This window comes from Armigeres subalbatus, chromosome 3, assembly GCF_024139115.2.
Source record: "Armigeres subalbatus isolate Guangzhou_Male chromosome 3, GZ_Asu_2, whole genome shotgun sequence".
In the NCBI taxonomy this organism is placed as follows: Eukaryota; Metazoa; Arthropoda; class Insecta; order Diptera; family Culicidae; genus Armigeres; species Armigeres subalbatus.
In genome coordinates this window covers 419,666,681-419,689,299 of record NC_085141.1, presented here as the reverse complement: position 1 = coordinate 419,689,299, position 22,619 = coordinate 419,666,681, and positions in this window count along the sequence as shown.

Here is a 22,619-nt window from a genome sequence, read left to right as displayed (position 1 = left end):
TTCTAATTGGATGTAGGAAGCGAGCTTTTTCCGTACATTTCAAATTCTAGCAGTTACTCAATTCATATGTATATGAGCATGAGCATTATGACCGCACAACTCGTAGTTGCTACTCCGTGATTGACTGAACTTGCGAAATTGTACAGAGAACACAATGAACACGTTTTGGGGAGTTCAAATATTTAAAGTCAATAACGGCGCCGGCCACGTCCTTACGGTCATATAGGAATGGAAGGATTGTTAGTCCGACTCTCGTTGCTACTAGAGACCGAGTATACCTCTACATCTCCACGATTGTCTTGGGATAGGATATCGTTTTAGTTACAAAGGAGAATTTTTCTGGATTCACTTTGGTAAGCGATGCGATCTATGGGATGGGAAATAACCCCAAGCAGCACGCGCAACATCTTTCAATTAGGTGTTTGTTCCTAATAAATTGCATTGAAAACACTGGCAATACATCGAGTCACATTAAAGCCACTTCCCAGTTTCAGAAAAAAACACAAGTTTCATTTCCGTTTAAGTGGCGTCACAATATTCTACCCATCTGACTTCTTGGGTGGTTTAAAATTCGATGTGTTTCATATCAGAAACAAAACAGATAAGTTGCAGAATTAATGACACTTCGGTTCATTGCTGTTACGACAATGTTTCTGATATGTTGCAAAACACTTTGAGCTCAGCTGAGCAGTATTTAATTTTTGACAGTCCCCTGCACAGAACATAAGGTACAAGGTACAATGAAGTTACAAATGACTTTGTTGTTTATGTAGTGCACTTGTAGCAGAAGCTCCAAATAGAATTGATGGTGTGATGGTTATAGTAGAAGGTTGTGAATCTCAGGGTCCATGGTTCGATTGCCGGTTGGTTTTTGTGTTTTTATTTTCATTGTAGCCGCAAGATGTTGCAATTATTCTCCACCTCTTGCGCTTTTTGTGTCACAAAGGAGTTCCAAATACGACGCGTTGTGCATAAGTCAGACCTTTAGTAAGTCACACCACAGTTGTTGTTACTCACTGAGAAACAAGAGGTGTTGCTTGGGACACTAATACGAGTTAAAAGTTAAAACGTACACGCCCGGTGGCATAGGGGAAGTGCACCGGTTTTGGCCAACTTAGTGCCTAATTTGGCCAACCCTGGAAAATACATATTTTTCCAAAATAATCGATCAGTTGAAAGCAGTGTTGAACCGTGAGGGATATATCTGTTGTTAGCACTAATAAAACCCTCGAGAATTGCTTTATTTTCGGAGTTATTCGCAAAATTGGCCAAATTAGGAACATTGCCAAAAGCAGTACAGTTCCCCTATGAAAACAGAGGAGATTCGCATTTTGGACGACCGCACGGAAGCGCAGCACTCTGTACTCACTTGCTCGATGGCTACAGTAAACTATTGAATAAAGGGCTTTTTTCGACCGCGCACGAGCCACCGAACACAAGATAGATATTTTATTTCTTTTCCGACGACTAAAACACGCACTGCATTAACTTTTTTGATGGCTACTCTTATTAGCGGCCGCGCAATGCAGAACACAATATTTCGGCAGATCGCGCGATCGTTCTTCCTTCCGAAGCAAGATAAAATACGCGCTGAACTGATTAGAATTATTACCGGCCGCGCAATTCAAAACACCAGAACAGTCAATTCATAGGTATAGGATAGAAATGGAAACGGTATGGAAGTCCATTTCCAGTTCTAACGATTGCAAAGTAGAAGAATGGAACGGACCTGGAATTGAACCCACGACCTCCTGCGTATGGACCATGGCCTAATGAAATTTTGGCAACACAGATGAAATTTTTCTAGGGCGGAGAACTTGTTAGGGAATGCATTTTGATTGTTAGTGATATCGTGTGCTCTAAAGAAACTTCCTACAGTATAGTATAAGTTTCTCGTAAAGCACGGTGAAGAGTTTTCACAGAAGATTTTAAAGCTAGGCAACGTGAAAAAGCCACCTGCTTTTGATTCTACCTGGTCGCAATCGATAATAATACTTAATGTAAAAACATGGCACAAGCTGTCTTGATTAAGGGAATTTATGATGATCTTCAAATCACAGAAGGAATAACAGCTTTGATCCCAATGGAGGAAATGACTACCGGTATATACCTGAGGAAATGTGGTAGAACCTGTGTTATTTTTAAATCATTTGTAATCAGCCACAAAAGTTAATTTGTACATTTCTATGCCCATTGCATTTTTCATCAAAAAATATCTATATGCAAAAACGATCAATATTCCCTACCTACGCGGCGAAACTTAACTACTACTAATTCCAAATTATGTCGACGGATTTGGAAGCAGAATACGGAGATTTGCGGTAACCCATGGTACCTTGCTTGAGAGATTTTATTCTCTTCGAAAGGAAATCACCCTATTTTTATTGGCAAAGCAAAAGTAATGCCCAAACTGCATGATCCTGGATGGGTGAGTGGGTTGGCCTTTATAGAATATGTTACCAAACATCTCAATGATAAAGCTGCAAGTCAGAGATCAACACGTCGAACTTTTATTAACAACATTTCTTCAATCCTGCAGAAAATAGTTTATGCAAATCTGTTAAATATGTATGCTGGTAAACTTGAAGCCTTTCGACAGAAACTTTCAAGCCTATTCTCTAATTTTGTAGAACACAGTTCCTCAACACCGTTTATCGATGTGAATATTAATGTACCTGGAATGTTTCAATTGGAGATAATTGACATCCAATGCAAGAACGAGCTCAAATCTAAATTTCGAAAAGATACATCTCTTGGAATATATTTTCTCTCCTCAGAAGTACACATCTGTGTGAAAAACTCTTATCAAGAATGAAAGCTGTAATAGTAGTTTGTGCAACAAGTTGCAAAACTCGATTTTTTCAGCACGAGTTGTACGTTTATCCAACGAGGCTTGCCGAGTTGGATAAACATTACGAGTTCTGAAAAATCGAGTTTTGCAACGAGTTGCACACGCTATTTTTTGCAATGACGAAAAATGGACTTTAATTTGATAAATCTGTTCCAAAATTGTAGTTTAATTTTCTCCACATGATCATTCTTGTCAATAAATTATGTTGCTGCAAAGAAGAATCAGATTCCATGCCACATTGCAAAGTTCAATGAGTCGTGAAGCGATAGATGTACTTGCCTTTGGAAATTTTGGATGTCATGACCGCCAAACTATTTAATTTATTACGGGGCGCATAGAACACACTATTTGAGCACTTACCCAAGCTAATTTAGCAAAATGTAGTCACGTAACGACTGTTCTGGTGTTGGTTTTTCATTATAGCACCCAAATGAGTGGTATAATGAATATTATGCAACCCATTTGAGTTGCATAATGTTCATTAAAGCACCCATTTCGTTGGCATGGAAAAGTTGGCCATTTTATCACTCAAAGACGAACTATAAACCAGATATTATGATCAGGAATTGCAAAAAAAGTATTTTTTGATTTTTATTATCTGCTTGCGACATTCGATCAGCGATTGTGAAAACAATATGCTTCAGGTATTGTGAAAAAGCAAACAATTCCATGTCCTATTACGTAAAAAGGAAAAAAAAGATTGTTCAAACGCAATAATATAGTGTTTAGTAAAACTAAATGCCATCCTAAAAAAATATTTTACTTTACTATTTTGAAAATGTATAAGGAATATGTACCGAATATTTCCTGACTTGCCAACAAGTATGGTCATTCTAATAATTGGCCCGTGGCTTAAAATGGTTGGGCAGGCCTGCACTATAGCATGTAGTGTTTCCGACCATCGACAGACTCATTCCCGAGTTGGATTTTATTAGCCCGAATAAGTCGGATATCGATTCCGAACATCTATAATTCCACTTCAAAGTTGATTAGCATTGACCCTACCAGATCCAGTTGTGTTCCCAAATCACCGATAGACCCACTACAGAGTTGTAATTTTTCGTTGTAATTTCAACTAATCTAATACAAAATAGAGGAATGTTTCCATTAGGTTCGATGGCGATTCAAACATCGACCATCCTTAATTGGAGTTAGTTTTTATTGTGTAAATTGATCCAGTTGTATGGTACAAACCCGTCGACACATCCACATCAGAGTTGGATTTTCTTGATCCGAATACGTCCGATAACGATTCCGACTTTTAACCGACCCACTTCAGAGTTAGGATTAAAGTATTTTTTATATTTAGCCATCTGCTTCAATCACATTCGAGCATAAGTTTCAGGGGCTAGAAGTAATCGTAAAAACTGTTGATTGTGAACATCTGAAAATTTCATATTTCTGTAAAGAACTTTGAGCAATTTTTAGGAACTTCCATTGGGGGGAATTTACTGAAATCCACTTAGACTTTCAGATATCACCAATACCGCTTAATATTGAAGTCTAAGTTTGGAAGATGATATTAGCATTTCCATATAATTGTTAACGAATAACTTGTAAGTATGGTAAGGATCCCAAACTGGAGAATCCGAAAACTGCCCATGTCTTGGCAGTCATTATAGAAATATGCTCACTGCTTAGTCTAGAATCTATTACGACTCCCAAGTCTTGGATACACGATGCACGTTAGCGATAGTATAAGCCAATGTAATTGAAGATAAACATTAGCATAAAGTGATCACTTTGTATTTCTCAATGTTAGCGCACATTCCATTTCATCGCAAGAAAGCAGAATGTTATTAATGTTCGTCTGCAGAGCAGCACAGTCTAAAAATGAATTGATCGCTATGAAGATTTTGAGATCGTCACCATACAGTAGTTTTGTAGAGGAGAGTTGAGTCACAGGCCGTTTAAGTAGAATACCAATATGACCGCCTCCCGCACACTGCCTTGTGGAACACCCGAAGTAATCTTGAAAGATTAGGATTGGGAAGAGTTTGTTTCAACGTAAGCTGTTCTGCCGGTCAGATAGGATAAAATCCAGTCCACCATCCAGCCCATTAGTTGCAACTTATTCACGGCATGACGATGTGGTACGCAGTCAAACGCTTTTGAAAAATCGAAATAAATCGGAACACTTGATTTCGCCGTTAGAGTAACATAGTAGGTTAGTCGACATGGAATAAAATGACTTTGTGGATCATAGATTCCAGGAGTTTAGCAAGACAACATAGTATAGAAATACCGTGGTAGTTTTAGTGATTTATAAACTGGGATAATTTTAGCAGTTTTCCATAATTTCATAAATATATTGTCTTTTATCGATTGGTTGAAAAGCAGTATCAGCGGAGCCGCTAAAGATTCACCACAGCTCATCAGAAGATAGGGCTTTAAACCGTCTACTCCACACCTTTGGAAACATCAATGTCACTTCGAGGTGGGAAAGATGGCATTTTTCTGGCATTTTCGTTCTAGAAGCCTGCTGCATGGGCTTAAGGCAGTGGTGCTGCATTGAAAACGCTTTGTAAGAATGAATGCCGCAAAAAGGTCCGTAGCTTCGGCAAATGCAGTGACAGTAGCGTTGACTTCTGAGATTTCACAAAGTTCCAAAACATTGATGGATTGTTCTTCAAATTCGACTGCAATTTGTTCAGGTGTCTACGGTATCAAGAGTCAAGAAGCTCGTTATAGGATGATTCCACCAGTCGGAGTACATTCCTAGTCTCATTGGTTTTGTTAGCGGGACGACCGATGAGCGCTGGCGGGTATGGCACGACTGTGGTGCAGGAGTAAGTGATGAACTTTATAATTATTTGAAAATCACTTTAGAGCGTAAATTTGCATTTGGTTGGGGGGTCAACTATTGGTCATTATACCCTATGTCTGCTGTTTTAACCTCTCTAGAGAACTTTTCTCGATACATTTTATATTGAGCGAGAAAGGTATAATCACCGCTAGGTGGATTAATGGTTTTCTCTTTTTTATCGTTGTCCGTTATCTATTGAGTACGATTTCTGCAAACCCTGTCCATAAGTAATTATTCGGAAAGTCCACCCGATTTTTTTAAAGGCGAAGGGTTGCTTGGCCCAAAGCTATTCGGCGGAATGTTTGAACGTTTGGTTGTTTGAACAAAAATCATTTCAGTCCTCTGAGCTCACAAACTTACAACCTTACCAATTCAGTTCCAGCTATCTTTCTTATTGTTCATTTGGAACGACATCACTTCCAAAGAAATCGATTACTGTTCCCCCGATAAGAACACCACGAACCCCAATGCAGTGCAGGGTGATTTACAACTCCCACCGATTTGCATTTGCCGCGGAACTTCATCCAGTAATCGAATTTTCCTTTTTCTATCGCATTTACTTGGTGAACTCCGCTCCAAGGTGTCACTATCTGTTTAGTCAGCTCACGCGAAGCAAGAAAGAACCCAAAGTTGGAAGTGCGATAAGCAAATTGACTGTGCTCCAGGTGTCGGGAAAATGAATGCAAAATTAGAATCTAATTACAAGTCCAATGGTTTCAACCCGTACTCCGAATGAAACACTTGACTGAGATCATGAATTTTATCTTGGAGAGTAAGCACAAAATTTGAAATCAAGTTTCAATCGCTCCTCGAGTTCATGTTCTCCAAAATGAAAATTTATTACCAACCATAAATGGAAAATCGTTCGAGTGAAACACTCCAACAAGTCATTCGTTGCGACTACCCTCCTCGCGGCTCTTTCCATCTTTTTTTTTAATTTCTACATGTGACATTTTCATTACACGTGTCTGAAGAGGGGTTAAGGAGTGATATATTGCCACTCGTTTTTCTCCCACCTAAGCCGGATCGCTCGTTGGTTGGTCGGTCGGTCGGAGGCTAACACGTCCCCATTGAGCCAATCCATATTCATGCTACCGCGCCGCCGGTGGGTTGAGCCCTGATCGTTTTGGACGAGGAGCGACTACAATTTAAAGCAATTAAACGGTAGACTAGCTAAATGGGTTATAATTTTTCAAATCTTGCTTTTCTCCTTTTAGTAACAGAGAGTAGTGTTAGCGTTCCTTTTCGATTGGTTGGGTGAACGATCGATGGTTCAATCGGTCTACTGTAGACAGCAGTCACTAATTCTGGGGGAGTGCGATTCTTCACTTCTATCGACGCAGAGGACAAGTGTCCCTTTGAGAATGCATCCCGTATTAGGCCATCGAGATTCAGTTCCGTCCGACTGAGCAAGAGCAGCGTAACCAGTCAATTAGAACGAGTATATCGATTTGTCGTAAAACACACAAAAGGTTTGCATCCAAATCGATAGGCGGTAAACGTTTGGAGTGGTGGTGATAAAAATCTCAATTCAGCAAGCAGCAGCTTCTTAAAAGGCGCCGTTGGAGCTTCTAAACACGAATTTTTATTACCTTCACAGTGCACGGTTTTGTACCTTTATCCTAGCAATTTATCAGAGCCCATAAAAGTTGGCGAAACACTTTTTACAGCCTTCAAAACCGAAACGTATTCCGATGGTATTTGCTTCACGGGTACTCTTTTCGCTCAACGGGGTAATGCTTGCGAAGGATTTTTACGATCTCAAAATCTATACACCCACCCTTACGATACTTCACTTTCACCGTACTGTAGGTACTCAGCATCTTGGGGTTGAAGGGAATTGTGTCGATTATAGTGGATTTTGCGATTGAATGCAGTTCACCAGATGTACCTGTCGTTAGATGGATTTCTGAGTGAAAATTGTCATCATTATGTATGAATCTGTTGTTGTTTCTGAATGTTTTCAGAATTCATATTCTTTCGTTGCAATGTTGTCAAAATCGAATGGTTTTTTGTTTTGTCATGATACATTTCTTTTGAAAACTTCTTTTCACGCAAATTTTAAACGCGATTTTTAAAGCGATTTTTTAAGGCGATTTCTGTACACTGGTTTTGATATTTTAGCAATTTTTGAAGCGGATGATAAGTTTATTGCAAGTTTATTCCTGTTAAATTAATGCATAGTTCATAAGTCTAGTTTTACATACAAAAAATCGTATTCCTTCGTATTTTGACGGACGATTCGTTTGGGTTTCAGAACTGATTTATTCATGCATGATTAAATATAAGTTAGGTTAAGTTCAACGATTCAGAATAGATTTACACGAAATATGATTAATTCGCACTTTAGGAAAAGTATTTAGCATAGAATCCAATGATATAAAGATTTAATTACCTGTAAAATAAAGTTTGGGGGCCCTCCTTAGCCGTGCGGTAAGACGCGCGGCTACAAAGCAAGACCATGCTGAGGGTGACTGGGTTCGATTCCCGGTGCCGGTTTAGGCTATTTTCGGATTGGAAATTGTCTCGACTTCTCTGGGCATAAAAGTATCATCGTGTTAGCCTCATGATATACGAATGCAAAAATGGTAACCAAGCTTAGAAACCTCGCAGTTAATAACTGTGGAAGTGCTAAATGAACACTAAGCTGCGAGGCGGCTCTGTCCCAGTGTGGGGATGTAATGCCAATAAGAAGAAGAAGAAGAAAAAAAATAAAGTTTAAGAAACCGTCTAAGACGAATTAAGTACTGTCCATTTAATTCCACCAATTAATTTTCGTTATCTTTGCAGATACGTATTTCGACCACAACTGTGTGGTCGTCTTCAGTGTCTTGTACTTGTAAGTCGAGTCGAGTCGAGTCGAAAGTCGAGTCAAGTACAAGACACTGAAGACGACCACACAGTTGTGGTCGAAATACGTATCTGCAAAGATAACGAAAATTAAGTGGTGGAATTAAATGGACAGTACTTAATTCGTCTTAGACGGTTTAATACATTCCACTAAAAGAGCTTAATATATTTTTTCTGAAAGTTTAAGAAGTTTTAGTTTTCAACTCACTCTAGTTGTCATAAATTTCCACCTTCTTCACCTCCTGCTTACTTTAAACACAGACAATACTCTACATATATCTGACGTTCCTCTTTTCTTCTCTTACGACTAAGTCATCATGACAGCTTAATTAATGGGCAGTGGAAATCGTGAGCAACTGACCCTCGATAAAGGTCCCATAGCCATCAAATAGTTTTCAGGTCAAAATTTTGATGTTAATATTAAACACTTCTCGAATTAAACACTTCTAAAAACTCCCCCCAAAAATAAGAAATTTTCTATAAAAAAGGGAATGGACAATAAAGAAATTACAAAATACAAAATAAAAAAAAAACCAAAACTTCCACAAATAATGCAAAATTTCCACAGAACGAAAATTAATTTAGCACTTTTAAAAGCAAAAATTGCAATTGTAAAAGAAGAATATTCCATAAAGAAATCAAAATGTTACACGAAAAAAAAATGCTGAATTTTCATAAATAAATCACAAAAAATAAAAACTTTCCAAAATAAATCAATAAAGAGCAATACAAAAATATGAAAATTTTAAAATAAAAAAAGCAATAAAACAAAGCATATTTCCATATGCCTTTTAAAGCCTTTTAAAGCGTTTAAAGTTCATGGTAAATTTTAGCAATTTAATTGTTTTTTTTTTGTTTTTTTTATGGAAGTTTTTTATTTGCTCTTTTTCAATTACTAGTAGACCCGACGAACATCGTTTCGCCTAAAAATGATTTATTCTGTGATTACTTCTCGAGTTATGCAGAAATGTATGTTTTATTTGTATGGAAGCCCTCCCTTTCCAGAAGGGAGAGGGGTTTAGAACCACCACAGAACCATACCTTTCCTTCGAAAACCTCCACATGCCAGACCCCATTTGCTTGATTAATTCACGAGTTATGTAGCTAATTGATGTACCATTTGTATGGGAGCCCCCCCTTTCGAAAAAGGGGAGGGGTCTCAAACCATGTTACGAACCTTCCCCGGCCCCACAAAGCTCTGCATACAAATTTTCACGCCGATCGGGTCAGTAGTTTCCGGTTGTAGGACAAAAGCTCGAAGGGCGAAAGGTCGAAGGACAAAAGGTCGAAGGTCAGAAGGTCGAAAGGACAAAAGGTCGAAGGGTCAAAAGGTCGAAGGGACAAAAGGTCGAAATAAAAAAAACTGCGTCAAAAGGTCGAAGGACCAAATGTCTTTCTTTTTCTTCCTTCTTTCTTATTACTTCTTCGTTTTTTCTTCTATTCTCTTCTATCTTCATTTTTCCTTCTTACTTCATGTGTTTCCTTCCTTCAATTCTTTTTCCTCCTTTCTTTTTTCTTACTTCCTTCTTCCTTCCATATTTCATCTTTTTGCCTTTCTCGTACACAAAGTATACGTAAAGGCTATATGTTCGCTCCAAAAACGAACTTTTGATAGGAGTCCCGGAGACCCATAGTGTTATATACCGATCGACTCAGCTCGACGAATTGAGGTGATGTCTGTATGTGCGTGTGTGTGTATGTGTGTGCGCAAAATAATCTCACTCATTTTTTAGGCACTTACTCTTAGCTGATTTACTCGCAACAAGTTTCATTCGACGTAGAATCTTGCCCAATTGTTTCGTATTGAAAATTGGCCCAATCGGACTATGGGTTTCGAAGTTATGGCCAAAATTCATTTTTTTACATAAGAACACGTACAAAATTCTCACTTATTTTTCAGGTACTTATCTTTAACGGATTTTCTCGCAACAAGTTGCATTCGACGCGGAATCTTGTCCCATTGTTCCGTATTGAAAATTCGCGGAATCGGACCATGGAGTTAAGACCAAGATACATTTTTCAAAATCTCACTCATTTTAGTCACATATGTACCCTCCGCCGATTTGTTCGCAAGAAGTTGCATTCGATGCAGAATCCGGTCCCATTGTTTTCTGTTGAAAATTGGCCGGATCAGACTATGGGCTCAGAAGTTATGGTCAAAATACTTTTTTTTCACCAAAAGTGCGTAGAAATTACTCACTCGAAAGAAACGAGAAAGGCACCATCACCGCTAGGTGGATTAATCTGGGTTTTATTCTTTTTTCTTCCGTCTTCCATCGTTTTTTCCTCCTTTCTTCTTCATTTCCTCCGTTTTTTTTCTTTTTAACTACTTTCTTTTTTCCTTCTTTCTTTCTTCTTTCTACCTTATTTCTTTCTGCTTTGTTCCTTATTTCTTTATTATTCCTTCTTTCTTCCTTATTTCTCTTTTATTTGTCCTACCTTTCTTCTCTTTTCCTGTTACTTGCTTCCTTCTTCTTTTTTTGTTTTGCTTTTCTCCTTCTTCTATTTTCCTTTTTTCTCCCTTCTTCTTTCTTCCTTCTTCCTTCTTTTTTCTTTCTTCCATCTTCCTTTCTTTCTTTGTTTTTTTCCTCTTCTGTTCCTTTTCTTTCTTACTATATACGTTTCCTCTTTTCTTCGTTCTTTCCTTACGCTTCTTATTTACATTTAACTTTTTTCTTTTCACTTCTCACTTCTCATTTATCTATGCTCACTACTTCAATCTTGCATCTTACTTGTCACTACTCACAACTTCCATCACATTTCCTGTGTTTTTGTTCTTTCGACCTTTTGTCCTTCGACCTTTTGACCTTCGACGTTATGACACATATTCAACCTCTTGACCCTACGATCTCTTGTCCATTCAACCTTTTGACCCTTCTACCTTTTGTCCTTTCGACCTTTTGTCCATCGACCTTTTGACACAGATTCGTAGTTTCCGAGTCTATAAGGGAAGATGCATGAATTACGGAACGTCAAAATTAACCATTTTCGACCCCCCTCCGTCCTACTTCACACTTTTTGTTCGAATCATTAATTTTTTTTGCACGGTTTGTCATGTTTTGTTCAAAATTTTCGACTGGTTGTGAAGTATCTGAACCACATGCAATTTATTAACAAGTTCGCGCAAACATTATAGAACACTCGTTCCGCGATTTTTTTTTTCTCGGAAAGGTGTATACTGTTGTCACTATACCAAAACTTTTTTATACCGTTCACGAAATATAAACTCTCACCAGCTTTGTACGAAATATTATTTGTGAGGGTAACTAGCCCTGGATGAATTTTTAATTGAGTTGAGAGAAAATGCGATTTTCGCGAAAGCTCCACCGCACCTCGGAAGATTCTTGAAAATGTTTCCTTGCTGGGAAACTCCCAGGATTTTAGTTGGGCGCCAAATGTTATACTCTACTGCACTGGTACGGCTCTTTAGACCTCGAGGATGCCAGTCCGGAACCCACAAAGGGAATCCGATTAAAATCCCAGGCCACTGGTCTGACCTACCAACGAGGTGGGCGCGAAAGGCCTCTTTTTTGGCCCTCGAGTCCCAGGGTCGTTTTGAGGAAGTTTGATGTCACAAGGATCTGGTTAGCGGAATAGAATTGGGGGTTAGCTTTGCGAACTTTTATTACTCACTCACGATTGCGATGTATTGCGATGTACAGCTGGGAGCCACAGTGTAGTCGGTAACTGGGCTGGCAAGTTTGGCAATGACAGAAATTATGTGGGACCGCTATCGGCCTCAATGACGGAGGGGGGGGGGTCCAATGACGGGCTTTGGGACAGTTCGTCGAATGGCATTTAGTCGAATGACGTTTAGTCGAGTGACATTTAGTCGAAAGGTCATTTGGTCGAAGGGACATTTAGTCGAATGGACATTTGGTCGAATGGAAATTTAGTCAAATGGACATTTAGTCGAATGGACATTTGGTCGAATGGACATTTAGTCGAAAGGACATTTAGACATTTTTGGTTAAATTTTAATAAATAATCCACAAGATACATGAATAAACTGGTTGAGGGTCGTTCAACAATGATGTCACAAGTTTTAGGGGGGGAGGGGGTCTAAGATTTTGTGACACTGCATATACTAGGAATACAAAAAAGCGTGACAGAGGGGGGAGGTGGGTCTAGAAATCTCAAAAAGTTGTGGACGTCATATTTGAATCACCCCTTAGAGGAATTTCATGGACATGAAAAATTTCAATCAGCAGCCGAAGAAACGAATAAGGAAGCCAATGAGGATTTGTCACCTGAGCTAACAGAAACTTCTGGAGCCCCTGATGAATTATTGAAAAATTGAAAACCTACAGGAATAGCAAAATAGAGGGTATACTATTCTATTTTTCGGCACATGCTCAAAAACCAATAATATCAATGTTATTTTGCTAATACTTCATCGAAGTCGGCTTTGGAACATTTCGTTGATTGATATTGATCGAATGGAAATGGTTTTCTTATTCTTTTCATTGATACTCTTTCTTCCACTCAATATGTATACAATAATAAGTTCAGTATAAAATGGTCTTTCAACCATAATTCGATATATATTGGCCGAAAAGTTAATTTCGACCAAATGATCTTATGATCTTATCTGCCATCACTTGCATATGCGTCCCATATTTGCTGGAATTTCCGATGTACATGGGACAGTTATGCGTGTAACGGTAGTAATGTCTATTCGGCTTCATGTCTAATGACGAAACATCATTCGACTAAATTTATTTTGACCAGGTGGTATAGATTCAATGTAGTCGGTTAGAGGGGTTCGCGGAAGTCAAGTGTCTTTTCGACCAAACGTCATTCGACCAAATGTCCTACGTCTCTACTGGGTTAAAAATTCATTTTCGACTAAATGTCATTCAGTGTCCTTTCGACCAAATGTCATTCGACCAACCTACTTCTCTACTGGGTTAAAAATTTATTTTCGACTAAATGTCATTCAGTGTCCTTTCGACCAAATGTCCTACGTCTCTACTGGATTAAAAATTCATTTTCGACTGAATATCCCTTCGACCAAATGTCCATTCGACGTAATGTCCTTTCGACCAAATGTCATTGGACCAAATGTGATTCGACTAAATGTCTTTCGACGAAATGGTGTAGATTCCAATGACGACGGAACGACGGACCGGATCGACGAGTATCGTGATAGTAGCGGTTGCTTGAGAGGCTGACTATGGAACGCTGGCGAGGGTGGCGAAGGCTGGGCTTGAACGGCTGATACCACGGCAAGAATGGCGATGCCGACAGCTAGGGCAGGCTGTGTGACGCGTTCGATCAGCGACAATCGCGATGGCGGTGATAGCTTGACAGGCTTGACGGCAGGACGGGAATGGCGATGGCGGCAGTAACCGGGGAAGTAGATTTGCTGAGTGATGGCTTAACAGGCGGATGGAACTGAGAGAATAGCAAGGCTGGTGGAAGATAGGTCAGCAGGTTTGCCGGACGACAGACGAACAACGGCAATCGCAATGGTGGCGATAACCGAGCCAGCGGAGAAATAGTCGATGGTCTCAATCGCAGGCTACCGACGGAACGGACCGGAACAACGGTTACAACATCGGCGTGACGGAAATGCGGCCTAAATAATAGCCAGGAACCACAATCTACTGTTGCCACTCGAAACTTGGAATGCACTATTCTTAGTGATTAACCACCATTGATTATCGGCTTCACACGCACGTTTCCTATATCACTATCTTTAAGTTTGTTCTTGCACTCCAAAAACGTCCGTTCACCACGATGCTTCACGTCCAACTCCCCGAAGGGAACCAACCAAATCGGATTTTCTGCCTCCACCCATACAGTTCACCTACGAAGTTCTTCGTGTCATTTCCCGACTTCCGTTACATGATCTGTCATCCAGCTACCAACAAGAGCCATCTGTTGGGGAGTTTGTCGTCCCTATTCGTTGGTAACACAAGCCCTTTCCCATACGCTATTCAAATAGTAAAAATCGCTATATATGTTTTCTCTCCTACTTTGGAACTTGTAAGGTTACACACTATATCGAACAAACCATTAGGCCGAAACCCATCTGGCCGAACGGATAATTTGTCGAATAATTTGGCCGAATAGGACATTTGGCCGACTTGGACATTTCGGCATAAACATTTCAAAAGGGCGAAACTGCTTTTGTAAACAAGAGCTTCTCACGTCGCTGGTGGGCCAATTTGTGCCCACCCACGCAATTCAGCGCTATCGAATAAAAGAAGAGGATTCGCTGCTTACGTCAGTGATGATGGATTACGTGGGAGGGCTCAAATTGGCCCACCAGCGACGTGAGAACCTCTTGTTTACAAAAGCAGTTTCGCCCTTTTGAAATGTTGGTACCGACTAGGCTGAATAGAAAACATAACCATATAGGACATTTGAAAGTGAGACGTCTCCCTTCTCTTTACTTATTTCCCACGTCTTACAGTGAAAAGTGAGTACTGCGAAGTGAGAAGTGAGACGTCTCACTATTCACTTTTCACAATGAAAAGTGAGAAAGGAGGAGTAAGACGACTTACTTCTAATTTCTCATTTCTAATTTCTAGCTGTAAAAAGTGAGAAGTGACAAATGAGGAGGGAGAATCGAGACGTCTTACTTCTCACTCCTAATTTCTCACTTAACACTGCGAAAAGTGGGACGCCTATCTACTCACTTCTCACTTCTCTCATTTAACACTGAGCAGTAAGATATGACAAGTGAGTAGTGAGACGTCTCACACCTCACTCCTCATTTTTCATCTTTACTGTAGAAGCTGAGTAGTGAGATGTCACGCAACTCACTTCGCGCTTCTCACTCTTCATATTGAGAATCGGGAAATAATCAGAGAGAAGCGAAACTTCTCACTTCTCACTCTTCCTTTCTCACTTCTCCCTATGAAAAGTGAGAAGTGCGAAATGAGCCGTCTCCTTTTTCACTTCGTACTACTCACTTTTTAAATTGAGAAGTGGGAAATAAGTAGAGAGAAGTTGGACCTATTCGACCAAATGTCTTATTCGGTCATATGTTATATTAAGCTAAATGTCAAATTCGCCCAAACGTACTATCCCGCCAAACGTCATTCGATATTCATTCATTATTTATTTAGTTAACATCTAAACAGATAACACTGAATCAACAAATTGACGCCACAAAATACGGTTCGAGGCCGCATCTCTCGATTTTCGAATGCGCCAAGTCGTTTTGCGTCTGGTCTCTGTGTTCCATGCCGTCTCGTACCTGCAGGATCAGAAGCGAACAGCATCTTTGCAGAGTTGCTGTCCGGCATTCTTGCAACATGTCGTGCCCATCTTACCATTCCGGCTTTAGCTAGCTTCTGGATACTGGGTTCGCCGTAGAGCTGGTTGATCTCGCGGTTCATTCTGCGCCGCCACACACCGTCTTCTAGCATGCCACCAAAGATGGTCCTAAGCTTCCCAGGCGGGCCCTGTTGCGCTCGGTTCCGCAACACCCGGCTCTCCGCATGACACCTTCTAGCGCAATGTTGAACAACAGGCACGAAAGTCCATCCCTTGTCTTAGCCCCAGCGAGATTAGAACGAACTGGAGTGTTGGTCCGAAATCTTTACACAGTTTTCACACCACCCACCGTTGATTTGATCAGTCTGGTAAGCTTCCCGGAAGCTATTTTCGTAAATAATTTTCCATAGCTCTACGCGATCAATACTCTCGTATGCCGCCTAGAAATCAATGAACAGATGGTGCGTTGGGATCTGGTATTCACGACATTTTGGAAGGATTTGTCGTACAGAAAAGATCTGGTCCGTTGTCGAGCGGCCGTCAACTAAGAAACGATGAATTGGCCGAATTCGGCCAAACGCCCTATTCGGCCAAATGCCCTTTTCGACCAAATGCCCAATTCGGCCAAATGTCATAGTAAGACGTCTCACTTCTCACTCCTTATTTCTTACTTCTAACTATGAAAAGTGAATAGTGAGACGTCTCACTTCTCACTTTTCACTGTGAGATGTGGGAAATAAGTGAAGAGAAGGGAGACGTCTCACTTTCAAATGTCATATTAAATGTCTTGTGCGGCCAAACATCCTATTCGGCCAAATGTCCTACTGACGGCATTATTAATCGAGAACATAGATATTCCTTTGTCTGGGGATTCCACAATTTACCACAACGGAAATGAAGTGAACAGAAGTTTAAAAATTTCACTGTGTTCAATTGTTTTACAACAAACTCTTTGTTTTGTCTTCATAATCGTATCGATGAAAACACAAACCAATTTAGCACTCCCATTTCCAAGTTCATTGCTAATTACGAAACAAAGCGCATAAAAGTCAAACTGCACCGGTATGCAATAAACAAATTTTCCAACTTCTGTTTGCAACGATTTCCGGCTTTTCCGTTTTCCGTCTCTCATCAAAACTCGCTGAATTACCCCACTTCTGGCGATTCGTCCACAACTATTTTTTTATGCAGTTAGCCAACGAGCGCGGCTTCTCCTCCTCGGCTTCCTCGGTAGTCGCACACGAGAAAAGCATCAACCACCGCGAACGGAAGCAGGACGAGTATGTATCGTGATTTTGCTTTCATTTGTACGCCATCCAACGAATTAAGTGGGCGCACTGCGATATCACAAACTCGTAATAAAAATCATATTACTGTTAAACTCATCGAGCAACTGTAATGAAATTGGAAGCCAAGTACGGAGTTCATGTGAATTAAACTGACGCGGGGGTTCGCTCGGTTTTCATCGGAAACCAATTGCTTCAAATTCCAGACCCTTCCAGGGAAGACATTCCAACAACTTCGAACCAGTCTAATGCTAGTTTTTCTTGACAAAAAAATAAAAGGGAAAAAATGCAGCAACTTTGTACTTCCCTGATGGTTTCCGTGCCTCATCTGTTTCGTCGCTGTGACGCAAAGGGCAAGGGAAAAGATTGGTTTGCTGTTTTACTCTCTGGGAATCCGGCGGTCAAACGGGAAACGATGGGGTTTCAGTGTGTTTATGAAACCAACTTTGATCCGGCACGGCACGGTGGTCATAAAACTACTAATAAATGAGTGTTAAAAGACGGCAAATCATAGTGAATAGGAGTTTTTTTTTTTAATTTTTGTTGTGCTTGAGTTACTAGATTCCTTTTGGGAAACCCTCATGTTGCGTATTGACAGTTGAATCCAACTTAAATGCCAATTGAACACGTTGACAACTCGACTTGACCAATCGACTTTGACTTGTGTAATCCAAACTGATTAACATCAGACAAGTAATAATTTTATTCTGAATTCAAGACTGTTTAGATAAAATCTGATTGACGTTTTAGAAGACATTTTTTCGGTCAGAAATGTTCACTTTGGAACGTGTTTAAAAAATAACCAAAATTTTCCTTTCCTTTGAAACATTGCTATGATCTAGAATAGGCTGAGATATTTCAAAACTTCTATCCAACCTGTCTTTCTCTGTGAATCTTGTTCAAACTTAATCGCAATTCATTTTTCGGAAATCAATAAGCTCGCAAATTTTGCGATGTCCAACGATTCCTCCGCATACTTATTGCCATCAATTTATTGACTTTTGCATCAAGATTGCTTTCTTTCAGAAAAATGCGAAGAAAACGCACCACCACTGCCAACCCAGTTCCAATCGTCGTCTCGTAGTTCGACAAAGAAAACGGATGTGCACTTCGCCAGACACAAACATCAAAAGCCAATGAAGCGGAAGCGACGAATCTTTCGGGGAAAACCTCCGGAAAAGTCTGTTTTGTCTTCCGAAATGCCAGGTACTAGCTCGTTATTGCTTGCACTTTGACTTTGCGTTGTTTGTTTCCCTGAAAGCACTCCCAGCTTTTCGAGAATGGAATTGAGACAATATAAATTCAAACGTCGTCGTCCCGGTTGAGCGGATGGGGGAAAGTAATCGAGCTGCACGACCAAACGGCACTCCTTTGATTCCTTGGATGAAAAAAAAAAAGATTCCCGGGGCCCTTCTCTCCCCGACAGTGCGGCAAATCGTGAAGGTGGGTTCCGTTTGTCACTGACAGCAGGGATTCATTCCACAAAAGCTTAAAATTTTCGTTGAAACGAAAAGAATGGATCACTACTGACTGCGGGAAGATGGTCTTTTATGTGATTCTAAATTTCAAGAGAAATTCTCTAGAGTCTTCATTGGAAATTTTTCGGAATTCGGACCAGAATTTTAAAAACAAATTCCTTTTTTTCAGTAAAAAAAACTGAAAAATTCCTCCTTTATTTCAGATTAAATAAAGCTTCGAGCAAGTTAGCAAACAAATAATAGCACATGAATTGAATGAAATACGCTAATGGTCGTAACTGAACTACGTTTTCGATTTCGAGGTCTCTGAATGTCACGTTCCTCAGCATAGCCTTTTGTTTCAAAAAATATTTAAATTTCGGCAGACTTCAGAACCATAAATCGGTGTAGGCTCCGTCATCGGAACATTTGTCACCTCTTTCCCCTTGCACAAAGGTGTGTCAACCAGTGGCAGTGCTTTGTTTCCGAGCTCCCATTTCACGGTAGCTTTTGGTTCCCCTCCCCCCCTTGGAAAGCTTCAATTTACCGATCCCTCTGCTTTTACGAGCTGTCGACTGGAGATGCATCCCCAATGTGCCCACACACAGTCAGTTTCAGGTGAAGTCCTTATCGTGCCTCACCTCACCGGGCGGCGACGCCCGCCACCGGAAATGGGAGGTGAAATGCTTTCACTCGGGCTGTCGATTTTCGGAAGCAGCTGCTCTGCCAGGACGATGATGAAACGGAAATATAAAACTCATAAAATAATGGCAGAGGCTAAACGGCGGATGGATGGATTCCGATGATGGCGACGATGATGACGTCGACAGAGGAAAAGTGCAAGTGAGGCAATCGTTCGATGGAGCTTTTTTTTCTTCTTTCCTTGTGCCGTACTTGGGCTGGTTTTCTGTTCTTGTGTGCTTTTTAATTATATGCTCCGCCAGCGCAGAGGAAAAATGCCATTAGCTGGGTAAACAACGTGGAAAGTGCTTCCATTTGGCTGATTTGGAGTTCTTATTTCGTTTTGGTTTGGCCCCAGCGCTCGTAACCCCAGTATGACCCAAATTGGATAAGTGCGGGGAACATTAGGAGAATTTGCATTGCTAAGTACGTTCCAGAGGATGCTTGCGTTGGCGGTTGATGAATTAGTTCTAGGCGCGCTTTTCGTAATGCACAGTACAGTATGAATAATCCGTACACCTAAGCAGTTTATGAGCTTTCACGGACGAGTAAATGTTCCTTTTTTCAAGTACTTTCAAGATACGATTCCTTCTTTCTTCGGAAGTGCGTACTGGAGACTGAGGAAACCTGATTTTTTTTTCTCATATTCAGAATATCTCTATAACGAGGTTTCTACACAGACTTACCGGTGAATTTTGAAAGTAAACTTTTCGGAAATTCTTGAGAAAATTCTGGAAATTTGGTCAAAATTCAACAAGATTTGAAAAAGAAAATTTAAAAATCCAGAATAAATTAAACACAGCAATAATGCTTGGTAGAATTGTCAATCCGCAGATGACTTGAAAAGCAGGCCAAGTTCCATTTGTAATGTAACCCCAATCATGGGCCTAGTCAGTGTTTCGAGCAGGAAGTGGCATTTTTTAAAGCTTCTTGCCAATTAATAAGACGCGTATATATTGATTGGGATCAAAGGAACCAATGAAAATTTATTTAACTCATTAGGCCGATACAAATATTAAATTTATTTTTTGCAATTCCTGATCATAATACCTGATTTACAGTTTGTCTTTGAGTGATAAAACGGCCTACTTTTCCATACCAACGAAATGGATGCTTTAATGAACATTATGCAACTCAAATGGGTTGCATAATATTCATTATAACACTCATTTGGGTGCTATAATGAAAAACCAACACCAGAACATTCGTTACGTGACTACATTTTCCTTAATTAGCTTGGGTAAGAGCTCAAATAGTGTATTCTATGCGCAACGTAATAAATTAAATAGTTTGGCGGTCATGACATCCAAAACTTCCAAAGGCAAGTACATCTATCGCTTCACGGCTCATTGAACTTTGCAATGTGGTACGGTGACATGGAATCTGATTCTTCTCCGCAGCAACATAATTTATTGGCAAGAATGATCATGTGGAGAAAATTAGACTACAATTTTGGAACAGATTTATCAAATTAAAGTTCATTTTTCGTAATTGCAAAAAAAATTGCGTGTGCAACTCGTTGCAAAACTCGATTTTTTCAGCACTCGTAGTATTTATCCAACTCGGCAAGCCTCGTTGGATAAACGTACAACACGTGCTGAAAAAATCATCTTTTTGCAACTTGTTGCACAAACTACTATTTTGCAATTCCTGATCATAATACCTGATTTACAGTTTGTCTTTGAGTGATAAAACGGCCTACTTTTCCATACCAACTCGGATGGTCGCTTTGCAGCGCAGCAATGGCACTGGCCAAATCAGTGAGTACTAGGACCGGTTTGTCGGAGGAAGTGGTAGCATGAGGATGAGCATGATGACCGTGCAGTTGCTACTCCGTGATTGACCACAACAATCGCAATTGCACAGGGAATCAATGGATAGAAGCATGGGATTTGCTCTCCAACCTTAATGTGCACAGTCTGAGAGCTCTAGTATTTTTGAATGGTCGATAACGGCGCTGACCACGTCCTCACGGTCTATCGGGGATGGGAAGGAATTGATGGTGCAATCACTGCAAGCCGAGAACACCTCTGCACTCGCCACGAGTTCCTGCGGAATTTGATCAGAACTAATCAAGTTGTAGGTGTAGGGATAGAAGGTGGAAACGGTGCGATTGCTATAACTTGAGCAATATACGAAAGATACTGTTTGGTTGTACAGCTCCTGAAATCATCAATGACTACCCCCTCAACCGAGTACCACTACAAACGGCTTACAAATAGTGTGAAAGGCGTTCGTGAAATACACTTTAAATGCATATGAATAAGTACACCATTAATATACATATAGAAACGAATTATCCATTGCGATAGCCGGTCGGGGACCGATAATTTGTTGTTATATTAACTTAATAAAGGTAGTAAATGTAGTGTAAAAATTGTAAATAAAGTGTTAGTAATGTGTAGTGTAGAGTAATGTAATAATGTGTTGTAAAACAAACTATTGTGTCGTGTTGTGAAAAGATCGTATCCTAAAACCCACCCAACCGGAAATCCACCAAACCAAACAAAAGTGAATACAAACAGTACACCCGACTTCCACCCGCTGAGGGAGAACTATTTCGAGGTTCAACAGATACAAAGTAAGATGAATGGAACGAGCCTTATATTGAACCCACGACCTCCTGAGTATAAGGCAGAAGCGGTAGCCATATGACCACCAAACCCATCTGAGGGAGTGGTAGCGGCAATAAACAGAGCTGAGATGTCCGCTGAGAAGACTCTCAGGAAGGCTATCCGACACCGTTATGTTGTTCCCAATAGCATCTAAGCCGACTCCTTGTCTCGAAAGGGAACCATCAGTGTAGCGGTGCTCGTGGTTCCTAAACTCGGTGTTTAGCAGCTTGGTGACCGATCGTAGAGTATCAAAATGGGAGAACATCCACTTCGGCGCAGGCAGCCTGAACAGGTGTAGAAAGAAGATGTCCGGAGGCTTTTCTGAGGTACTGGTTGAAAACTGGGGAGAGTATACAGACAAGCTCCCGATGTGCTACACAAGTCAGCTCTAGCCCGTATAGCAGACTGCTATTAATCAACGCTTGCCCGCTCAGATACCGAGTGGCCCTGTTGTATGCCCTATGCCGACATGGTGAAACTGATCGACGAAGCCTACCGATGAACTGCACTAACCGCTGCTTGGGCTCGGATACGCGTTCGGAGTGGCTCCGACAACCACAAGCAGGATATCCATTGAAGACCCCGTTGCAACCAGAAACAGAGTCACCACCATAACAGACCCCTACGGGACTCCTGTTTCCTTCTGGTATGTCCTTGAGACGGAGTTGCCGATAAGGACCCGGAAGGACTGACGGGAGAGAAAGTTGTGAACAAAAGATAAAATGTTACCAGTGAAATCCCAGTCCACTAGCCGTTTCAGCACTAGTGGGGTTCAAGTGCGGTTGAACGCCTTCGAGATATCCAGAGGAACTAAACCGGCGTATTTTTCTTTGTCGAAGGCAC